Source organism: Triticum urartu, chromosome 3A (genome assembly GCF_056163025.1).
Source record: "Triticum urartu cultivar PI428250 chromosome 3A, HENAU_Tu73, whole genome shotgun sequence".
In the NCBI taxonomy this organism is placed as follows: Eukaryota; Viridiplantae; Streptophyta; class Magnoliopsida; order Poales; family Poaceae; genus Triticum; species Triticum urartu.
The window spans coordinates 252,656,352-252,673,067 of record NC_141875.1 but is presented as its reverse complement, the minus strand read 5'-3'; positions in this window follow the sequence as shown (position 1 = coordinate 252,673,067).

Here is a 16,716-nt window from a genome sequence, read left to right as displayed (position 1 = left end):
GTACTCACTTCCAATGTGGAGGCCCCATCCGAGCCCCGCGGCCTTGGCCGACGGAGACCTGGCTGCGGTTCTCCAGTCTCTGGTCGGGGGCAATGTGGCGAGGCTGGAGGGCGCTCCTACGCCCTTGTTCCTCCGCAATGACTGGGAGCGGGTGGTGAAGTCCATGCCCGTCTTCAACGGGAATGGGCCCGTGACCATGGAAACTCCCGAGGAGCCGGTGGACGTGCCCTCCGGCGACTCCAGCGAAGAGGAGGAAGGAGGGGAGCGGGGAAAAGGGCCTGACTCCGAGGCGAGTGACGGAGAGTCGAGGGCTCCCCTCCCCCGGCGCAGGTCCCTCTTTCTCCACCTCTCTCCGAGCGATGACGATGAGGATGACGATGACGACGACGAGGACAACGACGAGTAGGACGGCGGGAGCTCGCCCCCGATCCCGAAGAAGGACAGGACCGGGCTGATCTCCCGCGGGTCTCCCCCGGCCCCGGGGCGAACCGCAGACGCACCTTCCGCCTCCAAGCTTCCCGAGGTTGACCCTTCCAGCCGGCTTTCAGGCTTCAAATTTGGCCAGAGGCCGCTTGAGCTCACTGGCGACGACCCGTAAGCATTCAATTCTTGTCTTTATCTCTTGCTCTTCTTCTGAGGCTTGACGTCCACATCTTTTGGATAGGCTGGCGCCCGCAGCAAAGAAGCCGAAGGGGGCTCCCGAGGTTCCATCCGTGGTGGCGCTTCTGCCCGCGAAGGAGGGTGACCGCGACGAACAGGCTTCTCCTGCCCGGTCGTCCTCGTGAGGCCTGGCTGAGCCGGCTGGGGTGAGCTCAGCCCCCACGGCCCAAGTGGCTCCCGAGGTGCTCTTGCCTGCCGCAGCCACTACAGCTGTCGGGGTGCGGCAGACTCCGCCTCAGGATGCCGCGGCTGCGCTGCCGCCTTCTCCTCCTACTCCACCGGCCGCTGTCTCTCCGACTCCTTCTGCCGTTCTGGATCGTGTTGTTGCTGAGCTGGACCGACTGCGTCAGGATCTTCTTGGCGCCGACCCCCGCTTGGTGGCCGGGCGCTTGGAGCTGGCTTCAGGATGGGTTCACTCCGACGCCTCGATTCGGGCGGCACTGGTCCAGGCCTCGACGACATGCGGCAAGGAGAAGCATGCCATCCTGGAGGCGAAGGCTGCTCGTGATGCGGCCCCGGGGGAGGTGGTCGACGTCCGTGGTCGCTGCAAGGCGCTGGAGGACGAGCTGCAAGGCCTGCGGGATCAGCTCGCGAAAGAGGTCCGCCTTCGCCAATAGCAGGAAGAAGGCGTGAAGGCTCGCGAGGCGGCCGTCGAGGGCCGGGAGGCCAAGCTCAGGAAGCACCGCGACCGTCTAGGCGCGCTGGAGCAGGAGTTGGGGGCGAGGAAGGCCGAGCTAGACGACAAGGCCCTGGTTCTTGCCGAGGACCGCGCGGCCTTCACGGAGTTGGAGGCGAAGGCTCGCTCCTCGCCGAGGACGCTTTACGACAACGGCCTGGAGAGCCCGCTGGTTGGCGCCGAGGACGGCCCCGCCAAGCTGCTTCCCTTCCTGGTTCACACTCTTGAAGATGTCGACCTTGGCCTTGGCCCCACGGCCGAGGCCAAGGCGCGTGTCCTATCTTCTGCAGCACTGACGCGGGTCCTCACCCACATCTACCTTCGCGATCCCGGTGTCGACCTCGACAGCCTGCTGGAGTAGGTGAGTGGTGAGCGTGCCGCTGCCGCTGCCAAGGCCGTGAAGGGTCACGCGGAGGCTCTGCTGGGGAAGTTCCGGGCCTTCAGCACCAAGCCAGAGCAAGGCGCTGCCGACCCCGCTGCTCCGTGAGGCGAACCCACTCCACGCTGCTCCCCCGCCGACAAGTGACTCTGTCGTGGCTCCTATCCGGCTTTCAATTCTTGCACATGTATCATGCCTCGGGGAGGCATTTAAACTTGCGTTGGGCATCGAGATAACAGTGTGGACTGTAATATTTGCTTTTGAATTCCTTGAAATTTGCGCTTTTCCTTCCTACTTGCTTATGTTCTACGCCGGCAGAGCCCGGCCCCGCGCGTACCTCACCCAGCAATAGTCCCGACCGGAAACCAGGACGGGACCAAGGAGTGAGGGGCTACGTGACAAGTTAGGCTCCTGAGTCGCGATGCTCAGGAGTCCCCCTTGGCGCACGAACAACAAGTAGGGATGTATGATGTGGGTGGATCCACCGTTCTATGTCTGCAGAGCCCGGCCCCGCGCGTACCTCACCCAGCAATAGTCCCGACCGGAAACCAGGACGGGACCAAGGAGTGAGGGGCTACGTGACCAGTTAGGCCCCTGAGTCGCGATGCTCAGGAGTCCCCCTTGACGCTTAAACGGCCTTCGTACCTTGGCTCCGCTCGGGGAGAGACGCGCGACGAACCAGGCCCCGGGGGACCTGGCTAGGCGGCGTGCATCTGGGTGTGACCCAGGCGTAGCCCCTGTGCCCAGCCCCCTCACGCGGCACTCCCGAGGGGAGGCGTTACGATGAGGCTAGACACTGAGCTCTGGGATCCCTGAGGTTGATGCGGCTCGGGGGCCACCCTCAGTTGTTTATCACCAGCGCGGAGCATAGCGCTACCGTTTGTGTACGGGCATAGCCGCTCCTCAGCAGTGTTGTCAGCCAGCACGGAGCATGGTGCTTCCACTGGTACGTGGGAGGGGGCCCCCTCCGGGAGGAGCCCTCGGGGCGTGTACAGCCCTGCCCTGACACGTGGCTGGCACGGTAGGGCCTGGCGAGGTGTATCTGGGCACCCATGAGCCAGCGCGGGACTCACGGGGCCCTACCTCTAGGAGGGTTGCGCTTGGCACTGGGCCTTATCTTGTGATGTGTCCCTGCAAATTTGGTTAGATGTCGGCACTCTACGTCTTCGGGTCCCGGCCCTCGAGCTGGTCTCAGCCGTCGCTGGTATGCCAGGTCGCGATGCCATGGACAAGGCCAGAGGGTGAGGGCTGGAGAGCCAGTAAGAGCCCTGAGTCGCGATGCTTAGGTACCCCCCCCCTTTAACGTGCAAGTGGTCGGCATGGAGGAGAAGAGGTGCCGTGGACCGGCATCAAATAATCGAGCATGGTGATTCTAGCGCACAACCGGAAATAAACGCATATGGGATACGTGCCGCTGGGCCTGACCCGAGCAGCTTGGGGATGATGCAGCCCGAGTGGCGCCCCCAACAAGGTAAGCTAACAACATGGAATAAAAGGGGTACACGCCGCAGGGACGGACCCACGCGGCCTGGGAATAATGCAGCCCTGGGGGCGCTCCCAGTTGGAAGTGAAACTAGAAAGATGTCACCTGATGATGTTGAGGACGAAGGAGCGTTGATGTAGCAGACTCGGTGGGCTGCGGAAGCCGATCCTCATGAGCCCCCAGGCCCAGGGGCCTCGGGAGGCTCCGAAGGCGCTGGCGGCTCCTCGCGGGCCATCTCCATCTCTGCCAGGGCAGCGGAACGCCTGGCCTCTCGTGCCTCCGTGATGCCCCTCATGAGGCGCTGGTATGCGTCAGCCGTGTTCGGCAAGCCGTAAGGCATGCGAACGTAGCTGTGGGGTGGGCCTCCGCAGTGCCCCACTCGCGAGGGCCAGAGGCGCTCCAGAGAGGCGACTCGGTTGAGCCCTGGTATGTCGATGCAGACGCGCAGCCCACCATCCTCGCCTGGATGGGGAGCCACTGCTGGCAGGCGGCGGCCGCCTTTCATGACTCTTGACTCCTGTAGCTCCTGAATGGCCTTGCTGACGAACTCCTGAGGGTCTGAATCTCCTTGCCTTGCTCCTTCTTGAGGGAAACATGCTTCAAAACACGCCTCCATGTGGTGCCCAAGTGCCTCCCTCGTGACCCTAGCTAGGTCGGTGGCCCTCCAGGGGAGAGCCCCCGAGCCCTACCTGAGGAGGGCGCCGGGCGCGCTTTCCTATGCGATGGAGGGAGGTTCCCCCTGGGCAGGCGCAGGCCTAGAGGGGCCTGCCTCCTGAGTGGTCGGGCCGGACGATGTCTTCTTCTTCTTAGGGGCGGTCTCGGGAGGCCTCCTGCTTCCTCGATCTTGGTCTTCCAGTGACGCGGCCTGAAAGGCTCGTTCCAGGGAACACACCGCGTCCTTCTCTTCACAGGGCACCGTGATGACTCCACCGCTTCCTGGCATCTTGAGGACGTTGTAGTCGTGGTGAGTTACGGCCATGAACTTGGCCAGCGCTGGGTACCCAAGGATGGCGTTGTACGGTAGGCGAATGTGGGCGACGTCGAAGTCGATGAGCTCGGTGCGGTAGTTGTCGCGTGCCCCGAAGGTGACAGGGAGGTGGACCTGCCCAATCGGGACCGTGGAGCCGTCGGTGATACCGGAGAAAGGCTTGGTTGGCTGAAGCTGGCTGTAGGGCACTTGGAGGTTGTTGAATGTCTCCACGGACAGGACGTTGAGCCCTGCCCCGCCATCGATGAGGGTCTTGGTGACCACCACGTTGCTGACGATCGGGGAGCAAAGCATCGGGAGAAATCCGGCTGTAGCCGCACACTTGAGCTGATCTGTTGAGCTGAACGTGATGGCGCATGCTGACCACCTGAGAGGGCGCGTGGCTTCGAGCCTGGGGAGGACTGCGTTCACTTCGCGGGCAAACTGCTTGAAGATGCGCTGAGAGGCGGGGGCTTGTGCTCCGCCCAAGATGGAGGCGATCGCGCGCGGCTCCTGGAAGCCCCCAGCCTCCTCGTCCTGGTGGCGGTCCTCGTTTCTCCTTGGCCGCGGCGGCAGCGGTGGGAGGCCTGCGTTGCCTTGCGGGCGATCCTCGCGAGGCTGATCCCTCCAGTCTCGCTCACGAGGCTGATCCCTCCATCCTCTCTCGCGAGGCGGGTCTTGCCAGCGATCCTCGCGAGGTTGGTCGCGCCACCCTTGGCGCGGGCCACGGTCTTCCCAGCGTCCTGCGTTCCTTCCTCCTCCTCGACCGTAGCCCCGGTCACCGCGGTTGGGGCGACGGCTGATCCTTCCTTCTCGCACGGCTCGGAGTTCTTGACATTCGTTGGTGTTGTGGGTGTGGAGGTCGTGGTACACATAGTACCGGCTGCCCTTGGAAGGTTCGGGCTGATCTCTGCTCCGCTTGGTGTCTGGTTCCGCCGCGAGCACGGCAGCCCCCTTGCGCTTCACATCCTTGGCCTTGAGCTTCTTCTCTTCTGGGTCTGCGGTAGGCAGCTCGAGGAGGGAGAGACGCCCTTCCTCAGCCCTGGTGCACTTGTTTGCCAAGTTGAACAGCTCCAAGGAAGTGCATAGGTCTTCATGCATCGCCAGCTCCTCCTTCATCTTGACGTCGCGCACGCCGTCGGAGAAGGCCGAGATGATGGCCTCCTCAGTCACCTTGGGAATCTTGAGGCGTGCGTTGTTGAAGCGCTGGATGTACTTCTGCAGGGTTTCCCCAGGCTGTTGCTTAATGTGGCGCATGTCGCTCACGGCGGGTGGTCGGTCGCGAGTGCCTTGGAAGTTGGCGATGAAGCGGGTGCGCATCTCGTCCCAGGAGGAGATTGTGCCTGGAGCCAGGTTCAGGAGCCAGGTGCGGGCCCCGTCCTTGAGTGCCATGGGGAACCAATTCGCCATGACCTTCTCGTCTCCGTTCGCAGCTTCGATGCCCAGCTCGTAGAGCTGCAGGAACTCTGCAGGGTCAGCCGTGCCGTCATAGCGAGGAGGCAAGTCTGGCTTGAACTTGCCGGGCCACGCGACGCTGCGTAGCTCGGTGGTGAAGGCGCGGCAGCCTGCTGTGGCCACGGGAGGCCTTGGGTGACGGGGAGCTTGGTCTTGCATGTCCCCACGCGCTGCAGCTGGGAGCAGTGCGGGGTCTTGACGCGCGGGAGCAGGAGCATGGTCGCGACGTGCTGGAGCAGGGAGCGCCCGGGCAACTTCTTGCGGGCGAGGGACTTCCTGGCAGCTCTGCTCTTGCCACGCTGGCGCCTGACGGAGCGGGTTCTGCCCAGGGGCCACGCGCCTTGGAGCCATGGCGTCTTCTTGAGGAGGAGGCGGCCGGGGCGCCGCCGGAGCCTCGTCGCCCGCGCGGGGCGGGGTGCGGTGCAGTGGAATGGACGGCGCAGGAGAGGCCCCTGCAGCGCGGACGAGCTCGGCGACGCGGTCGAGCCATTCTTCATAGACGTCATCGACGGGATGGTAGCGCAGGAGCTCGTTTGCCGCGATGAGTGCAGCCCGAGCCTCCATGGGCGCGCAGAGCGCGCGGGACGAAGAACCAGCTGGGGTGAGCGAGGGAGTTGCGGTGCGGCCGTCTTGCCGCACGGACGGATGCTGGGACAATGCTTGCCGCTCGTCCCCCGCCGGGCCGGTGGCGGCGTTGATGGCAGGTGATGGGGAACGGCGTGGATGCCCGCCAACAGGGGCCGTCTGGGCGACGCGGGAAGCGAGTGTGGCCCGGCGCTCGGTGCGGGCCCGACGAGCGTCAGACATGGGCGTGATGGTCAGAGGAGAACGGGGTGGTGGAAGACGAATCCCGGCGCACCCCTACCTGGCGCGCCAAATGTCGGATTTCGGGTTCCGGCAGACCCTTGAGGTTCGAACACTGGGGTGCGCACGGAGATTTCGCCTCCTACCTACCTGCACCCTCGGCCATGCTAGGATCTAAAACTAAGGAAAGAACAACACAAGAGACACAGGGTTTATACTGGTTCGGGCCACCGTTGTGGTGTAATACCCTACTCCAGTGTGTGGTGTGGTGGATTGCCTCTTGGGCTGATGATGATGAACAATACAAGGAAGAACAGCCTCGCGAGGGTCTGTTCTTGGCTGGGGGGATGAACTACTGAGAAGAGTTCAGTCACCTTTTCCTCTCTATCTCTTCCTCTCTCTCTCTCTCACTTTCGACCTCTTTTTGCTATGTGGGTGGCTGGTCCTATTTATAGAGGCCCTGGTCCTCTTCCCAAATATCGAGCGGGAAGGGAGACAACAATGGCGGGCTAATTTGAAGGGGGTAGCAAGTATCAGCTATCCTGACAAAAGTAGTCTTCGCCTGCGCAAAGCTCTGGTGATGACGCCGTCTTGGGCTCCACGGTGACCTCCGTCTCGTAGTCCTCCTGGTCTTGGTCTCGTTGCACCGAAATGGCAACCTTTTCCTGATGCCTCGGTACTCCGCGTCTGCGCTTTCCCCCTTTGCACCAAAGAGGAAGGGAGGACGCTGCGCGGGCTGGCACCCGCCTGGCGCCCTGAGTCGTCATGGCTTGCGTCATGGGCACCTCGTGAGGTACCCCGCCTTGATCTCTCTGCCTCCTCGTGAGCCAGCCTGACGAGGCCGTGCCTGAGGAAGCTCCGCGTCGTCCGCCCCGCGAGGCTTGGCCCCTCGCGAGGGTCTTGGGTTTGTGTTGGGGAAGACGGGCCATGCTGGGCCCCCCCTTGAGCCACGCTGCAGGATGCAGGCAGGCAAGTCCGGGGACCCCCGTTCCCAGAACGCCGACAGCCACCATGGAGGTGCCTCCCGAGCCTCGATTCCGAAGTGGTTGATGGTGTTGGAACTCTTGGGTTCAAGGGTGGCGGCTCTGCTGGTGTTGGGCAAGTTGCCCCGGCAAGGTTCTTGCCGGGGCTGTGGAGGCCGCCCCGGCAAGGGCCTTGCCGGGGGAGTTCACCTCGCCCTTCTGCTCTTTGTGTTTTTGGCTTGGCGTTGCTCTAGTTGTCTTGTGGCTTGCTTCCTTCCTCTGCCCCGCTAGGTGTGGCCGCAGGCGCGGCTCCAACTTCCCATGCACAAGTAAAGGGGTACAAAAGAGGACCCCTCCTTTTGTGCACCGACATGTTTATTCCTAGAAACTATGTGCGTTGCGTGAGGTCATCGCCCACGGTATTTTCTGAATAACCATTTGCAATAGAAAAACCTAATTAGCAAGCTAATTCGCCGTTAGAAGGATAATTGCTCTATTATTAATAATCCATTTATTAATCTATTTGACATTCATATTAAGCACACAATATATTTCATTTCCATATTAAGGAAGCATGATTTCATAATTGAAATACATGAGAGTACATCATGATATAGCTTCAGCACTCAGCTACCCCATTAAACAACTACACCAGCACCACGTTTCACATGCAACATGTAGAACCTTTCAAAATTAGCATCATAGACAATATATAGACAGATGCATCTCATCTGGAAAACTCCTAAAGCAGAAGGCGAATATTGAGCCTTCATTCATGTTGAAGGTCTTTGCAACTTTAGGCCAGTGCATGTGGATGATTGACCGTCCGTCCTTCGTCCTCTTGAGGAACACTTCAATATTGAACAGTGGGTGTTGTATGAAAACCTTCCTCGCCTCTTGACCATAGAGGTGGTTTGAGAGGTAATCATCAGTGAACTACTTTGGAAAGGCCTGAAAACAAGGATGTGCATAAATATCTTCTCTATATTGGAAATGGGGCAAAGGAATAAAAAAGGCAAGGTATAATAGTTAGTACCATCTTGTAGTGAACTGATGTCTTCTTCATTGTGCAGACAAAGATCTTGTTGTTTTTTGTCGCTAATTTCTTTATCCTAACAATCTTTCTAAGTTTCTTAACTTGATTGATATTCATGGACAACTCATTTCCCCATATGCAAAAAGGTCGAACAGTGGGTCAAAACCTCTGACAGCAGGACCTACATGTGCAAGACCAAATTGTTAAAAACCTAAATATTAGAATGGTTCCTGCAGTTGCACAATAATGTGCTATTAGACAACGGACCATGCATGTGCTAACCTCGATTGTAAACCTCAGTGCTTCCCATTGTTACCCTGCCACACATATAAGGTAGTTAGTCATCAGGTTAAGTAAGGGTTCGCATGCTATTAGTAAAATATGTTGATGAAAAATAAGCACATTGCAGATTCATCAGATTAATTCAAGCCACATGGAAAACCCATTTATCCAAACCAAGCATGATTAAGAACTAGGAAATATAGCACTTGTATAGGTTTCTCATGTATTAAGTGCAGCCAAATTCGAATTATTCCTCACATGCACAACAATACAAAATTCTACCAACGACAACTGGACATTGCATTGTAGAATTGAACCAAGCAGTTAACTAAACACCACAACAACTGAACCAAACATTGACTGAGAACCACATTGCACAATATAACATACTCCTAATAGAAGATCAAACAATTAACCAAACCAAGCATGTTTAACAACTTGGAAATATAGCAATTGTATTTGTTTATCATGTATTTACTACAATTAAATTCAATTTATTCCTCACATGGTATACAGTAATAGAATGCACCCACAACTATTGAACATCGCATTGTAGAATTGAACCAAACAGTTAACTAAGCACCACAACACAAATGAACCAAACGTTAACTGAGCACCACATTGCACAATGTATAACCAAACCAAGCATGCTTGACAACTTGGAAATATAGCAATTGTATTCGTTTCTCATGTATTTTGTCAAGATAAATTCAATTTATCTCTCACATGGAAGACAATACAAAATTGCATCCTGAAGAATTGAACATCACATTTGTTGAATTGAACCAAACAATTAACTGAAGAAAACAACTAATTAACAAAACAATTAATAACTGAGCACCACACTGCATGCCATATAGAACATATACACTAGAGTAACAGATTGCATGGTAAAATTAGATAGCACAATTCACTAGAATTTGTGAAGGAAAGGCAGGAGCATCACATGCAATGGGTAAACCGAGCATGCTTAACCGGCGTAGCTAGCAAATGGCAAGGTGCTCCTCCAAGATCTGGGTGTTGGCACTAATGGCAGCCATCGCGACCTCATCGACGCGTGCGGCCGCGATTTGCTTCTCCGCTGCCAAATGCCCCTTGAGATCCTGCCTATACTGCGTGCACCATGGCTTAGGGCGGCGCTTATTTGGTAGAGGGGTCGGTGATTTGGGTGGATGGTGTCGCGCAGTTGTCGGGGCATGTTGTATGTGGAAGGAGGAGAAGGATGGGGGTCGGGTGTGGATTACCTGCCTGGATAGACGAGGCCGAGCAGCGTGAAGGAGGGTCGCCAGCGAGGAGGCGGCGCTGCAAGCAAGGAGTGAAGGTTTCAACTTGGAAAGGAAGGCATAAACAGGGCAAATGTGGCTTTTGGTAAGGGGGGATGTAGATATTTCCGCGGAAGCCGAAAATTTGGAATCGCTTCGGCGAAAAAACTGGCGCGCAAAGTGTCATCAGACACGGTCCCTTACTCAGAACTGTGTATGATATGTGAACATCACAAATGATTCAGATAGCTTAACCCATGTGTGATGAGTTTGAACGTCAAAAATTTTGGTTCGAATTTCCCTGGTTACAGTAGTCATCCACGTCATTGCATAATTTGGGTAGACAAAGGAGACTACAACACACCCACACTTCTTAATCGAGCAAGTTCAACAATTAAACATAGCTAGCTGACCTAAACATTACTCTAACAAATTAAAGACCGATGCTCTAAATTAAAAAAAACAAAGAGTACTACTACAGTTGGTGCTCGTCGATCTCCGCCGCCGCCTCCATGTCCAGCTTGCGCCCGACGGTCTCCTGGGGAAGGGGCTCCATGGCATCCATCACACCATACTCGGCAAGCATCTCGCCATCCACATCCGTCATCTCTTTGGAAAAGGCCGCCATGAGCTGGGTGTGGGCGGCCGCGATCTGGGCTTGGACGGGCTCCGTTGTCACAAGGTATGCGGAGGAGGAACGAACGGCTGCTCGAACGCTCTCGGCGATTACCAACTCTCCGGCCGTGGGTTGCCGATTATTATCGGAGAAGCTTCGTTTGATTTGTGCGGTGACCGCCATGAGCTGGGCGTGGGTGGCCTCAACATGGTCGTGGGCAGCCTCCATCAGGGCTATGGCCACCACTGCGGAACAAACAGCTGTTGTGCCGCTCTCGCCAGTTGCTATCCCCGAGGCATATGTTGATGCCGCCACCTGAGAAGCAACAATGGCCGTTTGGGCTGCCTTGGCCACCCGGTCGCAGATTGCAGCCACGCTCATGGACCTTGTTAGCACGCGCATGGCAGCTGCGGCCGCGCTCTCACCGGAGTGGGCCACCGAAGTTGCCCTCACGAAGCGGGGTCCATGTGCCCATCTTTCACCGGTGATAATTGAACAGTGAAATGATATTTGGGGAGCGAGCTAGTGTGCTTGAGATGCTGTCTGTGGACTGTAGCCGACACACTTTCTCGCGTAAGCCATAGACATACTATACACCGACGGTGCTCCAGGATATTTTGTGCTGCATCTCACACGGTTGGTGATAATAAACTGTGTGGGATCTAGTTGATTTTTCATCTGGATTTTAATTACATAATGGGGTCACAGCGACAATGGACGGTGTTTGAATTGCTAGACCTTTTATCTGCAGTGAACATGCAACTATATGTGTGTCGTAAAAAAATTGGAATTATTCAGGGTTCATTTGAACATTTTACACATAAAATGTTTTCTAGCCATTTCAGGTGCACAATTCAAAATTAAACTACATGCACATGCTCCGGTGCACCAACATGGGTTGTAAAATCATATATGTGTCCATGGGTTTATGCTTATGTCCCATGAAAGAAATGGGGATGAAATTTGAACACCACGACACCGTGGCTCTCTGGAAAACTTCAACTGTGACGCCCCAAGACCAACGCTCTAGGCGCCTTCCATGTTTTCGTTGTCGCCGTGTGTTTATTATGTTTGTTGCATTATCATAATTGTTTTGCATATTTCATTCCTATATGTTTATGCCATGATCATGTTGAGTGCCTTGTCACATCTTTTCTTCTTGCACCATGCCCATTTCACTTGTTATGCCATGTGTTGCATTGTGCCCTAGTCATTTTGCATTTCATCATGCTCATCATGTGCATTGTGAGATTCATCTTGTTGTTCTACGTGCTCTATGTGTGTGTTTATGTTCAACCCCTTGTTTCCTCTCGCAACATATCAATGCACTATCACCTCCTCCTTCCTTCTTTTTTTGGCAAGTGACATTTTTATTCCTCCATAAATGTTCAATATTTTCCTATCTATTTTAGACCATGTCCTCAACCCCTCTGCCAAATCTGATCCCATTTGGCCTTGTTTTGGTTGGATTAAAAAATGGCTCAAGTTTGAATTTAATTCAAACATGAATTATTTTTCTATCCTTAAAAATGCCCAAACCATTTTATTAAAATCCTTCATCAATCCAGGACCTCAGATTTATCCTTATATCATTCTACTTATTTGCCAAACCCTCTAAGCATTTCTTCCAATGTTCTATTCATATTATAAATGGATAAGAAGAACAACAGAAGGGGAGAGAGAGTTCCAGCCGTCCCCTTCTTTGGCCCAGCCCACGTAGAAATGTACCGAAGCGGTACATTTCCTTCTTCCTCCTCACGGTAAAACTCCAGGGGCATCGTTCACATGGCCACTGAGGATGCTCGAGCTCCACGTCGATGCCCAGCCCCTATAAATTCCCCTCGGTGTCCGAGCCCCTCTTTAGGGTTTCTCTCTTCCATCCGCACCGCCGCCAGGTGAGTCTAGCCTCCAGATCCATCGCCCCCAAACCTTCCTGAGCAAGACAGAGAGCAATTCTCGTCGCCGGCGTGCCCTCTAGCGAGCCCAGGCGAGTCCTGTAGGGGAACGTAGCAGAAATTCAAAATTTTCTTACGTGTCACCAAGATCTATCTATGGAGAAACTAGCAACGAGGGAAGGAGAGTGCATCTACATACCCTTGTAGATCGCTAAGCGGAAGCGTTCAAGTGAACGGGGTTGATGGAGTCGTACTCGTCGTGATCCAAATCACCGATGACCAAGTGCCGAACGGACGGCACCTCCGCGTTCAACACACGTACAGCCCGGTGACGTCTCCCACGCCTTGATCCAGCAAGGAGAGAGGGAGAGGTTGAGGAAGACTCCATCCAGCAGCAGCACAATGGCGTGGTGGTGGTGGAGGAGCGTGGCAATCCTGCAGGGCTTCGCCGAGCACCACGGGAGAGGAGAAGGACTTGGAAGAGGGGAGGGCTGCACCAAAGGCAAAGGTATGGTTGCCCTCCATCTCCCCCACTATATATAGGAGGGCCAAGGGGGGGCGCCGGCCCTAGGAGATCCAATCTCCTAGGGGGGCGGCGGCCAGGGGAGGAATCCCTCCTTCCCAAGGCACCTAGGAGGTGCCTTCCCCTTCTGGGACTCTTCCTTTAGGGTTCCCTCCCACCCTAGGCGCATGGGCCCTAGGGGGAAGTGGCGCCCCAGCCCACTTTGGGCTGGATCCCTTCCCACTTCAGCCCATGGGACCCTCCGGGATAGGTGGCCCCACCCGGTGGGCCCCTGGTGGTCCCGGTACAATACCGATGACCCCGAAACTTGTCCTGATGGCCGAAATAGGACTTCCTATATATAAATCTTTACCTCCGGACCATTCCGGAACTCCTCGTGACGTCCAGGATCTCATCCGGGACTCCGAACAACATTCGGTAACCACATACAAACTTCCTTTATAACCCTAGCGTCATCGAACCTTAAGTGTGTAGACCCTACGGGTTCGGGAGACATGCAGACATGACCGATACGTTCTCCGGTCAATAACCAACAGCGGGATCTGGATACCCATGTTGGCTCCCACATGTTCCATGATGATCTCATCGGATGAACCACGATGTCAAGGACTTAATCAATCCCGTATACAATTCCCTTTGTCTAGCGGTACGATACTTGCCCGAGATTCGATCGTCGGTATCCCGATACCTTGTTCAATCTCGTTACCGGCAAGTCTCTTTACTCGTTCTGTAACACATCATCCCGTGATCAACTCCTTGATCACATTGTGCACATTATGATGATGTCCTACCGAGTGGGCCCAGAGATACCTCTCCGCTTACACGGAGTGACAAATCCCAGTCTCGATTCGTGCCAACCCAACAGACACTTTCGGAGATACCTGTAGTGCACCTTTATAGTCACCCAGTTACGTTGTGACGTTTGGTACACCCAAAGCATTCCTACGGTATCCGGGAGTTGCACAATCTCATGGTCTAAGGAAATGATACTTGACATTAGAAAAGCTTTAGCATACGAACTACACGATCTTTGTGCTAGGCTTAGGATTGGGTCTTGTCCATCACATCATTCTCCTAATGATGTGATCCCGTTATCAATGACATCCAATGTCCATGGTCAGGAAACCGTAACCATCTATTGATCAACGAGCTAGTCAACTAGAGGCTTACTAGGGACATGGTGTTGTCTATGTATCCACACATGTATCTGAGTTTCCTATCAATACAATTATAGCATGGATAATAAACGATTATCATGAACAAGGAAATATAATAATAATCAATTTATTATTGCCTCTAGGGCATATTTCCAACAGTCTCCCACTTGCACTAGAGTCAATAATCTAGTTCACATCGCCATGTGATTAACACTCACAGGTCACATCTCCATGTAACCAACATCCAAAGAGTTTACTAGAGTCAATAATCTAGTTCACATCACTATGTGATTAACACTCAATGAGTTCTGGGTTTGATCATGTTGCTTGTGAGAGAGGTTTTAGTCAACGGGTCTGAACCTTTCAGATCCGTGTGTGCTTTACAAATCTCTATGTCATCTCCTAGATGTAGCTACCACGTTCTATTTGGAGCTATTCCAAATAACTGTTCTACTTGGAGCTATTCTAAATTGTTGCTCCATTATACGTATCCGGTATCTCTACTCAGATCTATCCGGATAGGTGTTAAGCTTGCATCGACGTAACCCTTTACGATGAACTCTTTTACCACCTCCATAATCGAGAAAATTCCTTAGTCCACTAGTTACTAAGGATAACTTTGACCTATGTCCTGTGATCCATTCTTGGATCACTCTTGTACCCCTTGACTGACTCATGGCAAGGCACACTTCAGGTGCGGTACACAGCATAGCATACTGTAGAGCCTACGTCTTAAGCATAGGGGACGACCTTCGTCCTTTCTCTCTATTCCGCCGTGGTCGATCTTTAAGTCTTAACTTCATACATTACAACTCAGGCAAGAACTCCTTCTTTGACTGATCCATCTTGAACACCTTCAAGATCATGTCAAGGTATGTGCTCATTTGAAAGTACCATTAAGCGTTTTGATCTATCCTTATAGATCTTGATGCTCAATGTTCAAGTAGCTTAATCCAGGCTTTCCATTGAAAAACACTTTCCAAATAACCCTATATGCTTTCCAAAAATTCTACGTCATTTCTGATCTATGATATGTCAACAACATATACTCATCAGAAATTCTATAGTGCTCCCACTCACTTCTTTGGAAATACAAGTTTCTCAAAAACTTTGTATAAACCAAAATCTTTGATCATCTCATCAAAGCATACATTCCAACTTCGAGATGCTTACTCCAGTCCTTAGAAGGATTGCTGTAGCTTTGCATACTTATTAGCATCTTTCAGGATTGACAAAACCTTACGGTTGTATCACATACAACCTTTCCTCAAGAAAATGTCGTCGAGGAAACAATGTTTTGACATCCTATCTGCAAGATTTCATAAATAATGCAGTAATCACTAATATAATTCCAACAGACTCTTAGCATCGCTACGAGTGAGAAAGTCTCATCGTAGTCAACTCCTTGAACTTATCGGAAAACATCTTAACGACAAGTCGAGCTTTCTTAATGGTGATACTTACCATCATTGTCCGTCTTCCTTTTAAAATCCATCTATACCTAACAGCCTTACGACCATCAAGTAGTTCTTCCAAAGTCTACACTTTGTTTTCATACATGGATCCTCTCTTGGATTTTATGGCCTCGAGCCATTTATCGTAATCCGGGCCCACCATCGCTTCTCCATAGCTCGTAGGTTCATTGTTGTCTAGCAACATGACTTCTAAGACAGGATTATGTACCACTCAGAAGTAGTACGCATCCTTGTCATCCCACAAGGTTTGGTAGTGACTTGATCTGAAGTTTCATGATCACTATCATAAGCTTCCACTTCAATTGGTGTAGGTGCCACAGGAACAACTCCCTATGCCCCGCCACACACTAGTCGAAGAGACGGTTCAATAACCTCATCAAGTCTCCACCATCCTCCCACTCAAACCTTTCGAGAGAAACTTTTCCTCGAGAAAGGACCCGATTCTAGAAACAATCCCTTATTGCTTTCGGATCTGAGACAGGAGGTATACCCAACTGTTTTGGGTGTCCTATGAAGATGCATTTATCCGCTTTGGGTTCGAGCTTATCAGCCTGAAACTTTTTCACATAAGCGTCGCTGCCCCAAACTTTTAAGAAATGACAGCTTGGGTCTTGTCCATCACATCATTCTCCTAATGATGTGATCCCGTTATCAATGACATCCAATGTCCATGGTCAGGAAACCGTAACCATCTATTGATCAACGAGCTAGTCAACTAGAGGCTTACTAGGGACATGGTGTTGTCTATGTATCCACACATGTATCTGAGTTTCCTATCAATACAATTACAGCATGGATAATAAACGATTATCATGAACAAGGAAATATAATAATAATCAATTTATTATTGCCTCTAGGGCATATTTCCAACAAGTCCATAGAGTCCAGGGGCTTCGTCTTCCTTGACTACATCGACTACCTCCCTCAAATCAAGCCGGGGCCGTTGTCAAGCGTCGTCCCCTTCATCTTCTTCCTCTACGGTAGCTACTCGTCGCCGGTCAATTTCGTCGCATCCCCTCGTCCCCGAGCTCAATCGACTCCCCTGAGCCCCTCTACGTGAGCAGCCGCGCTTTCCCTGTACCCC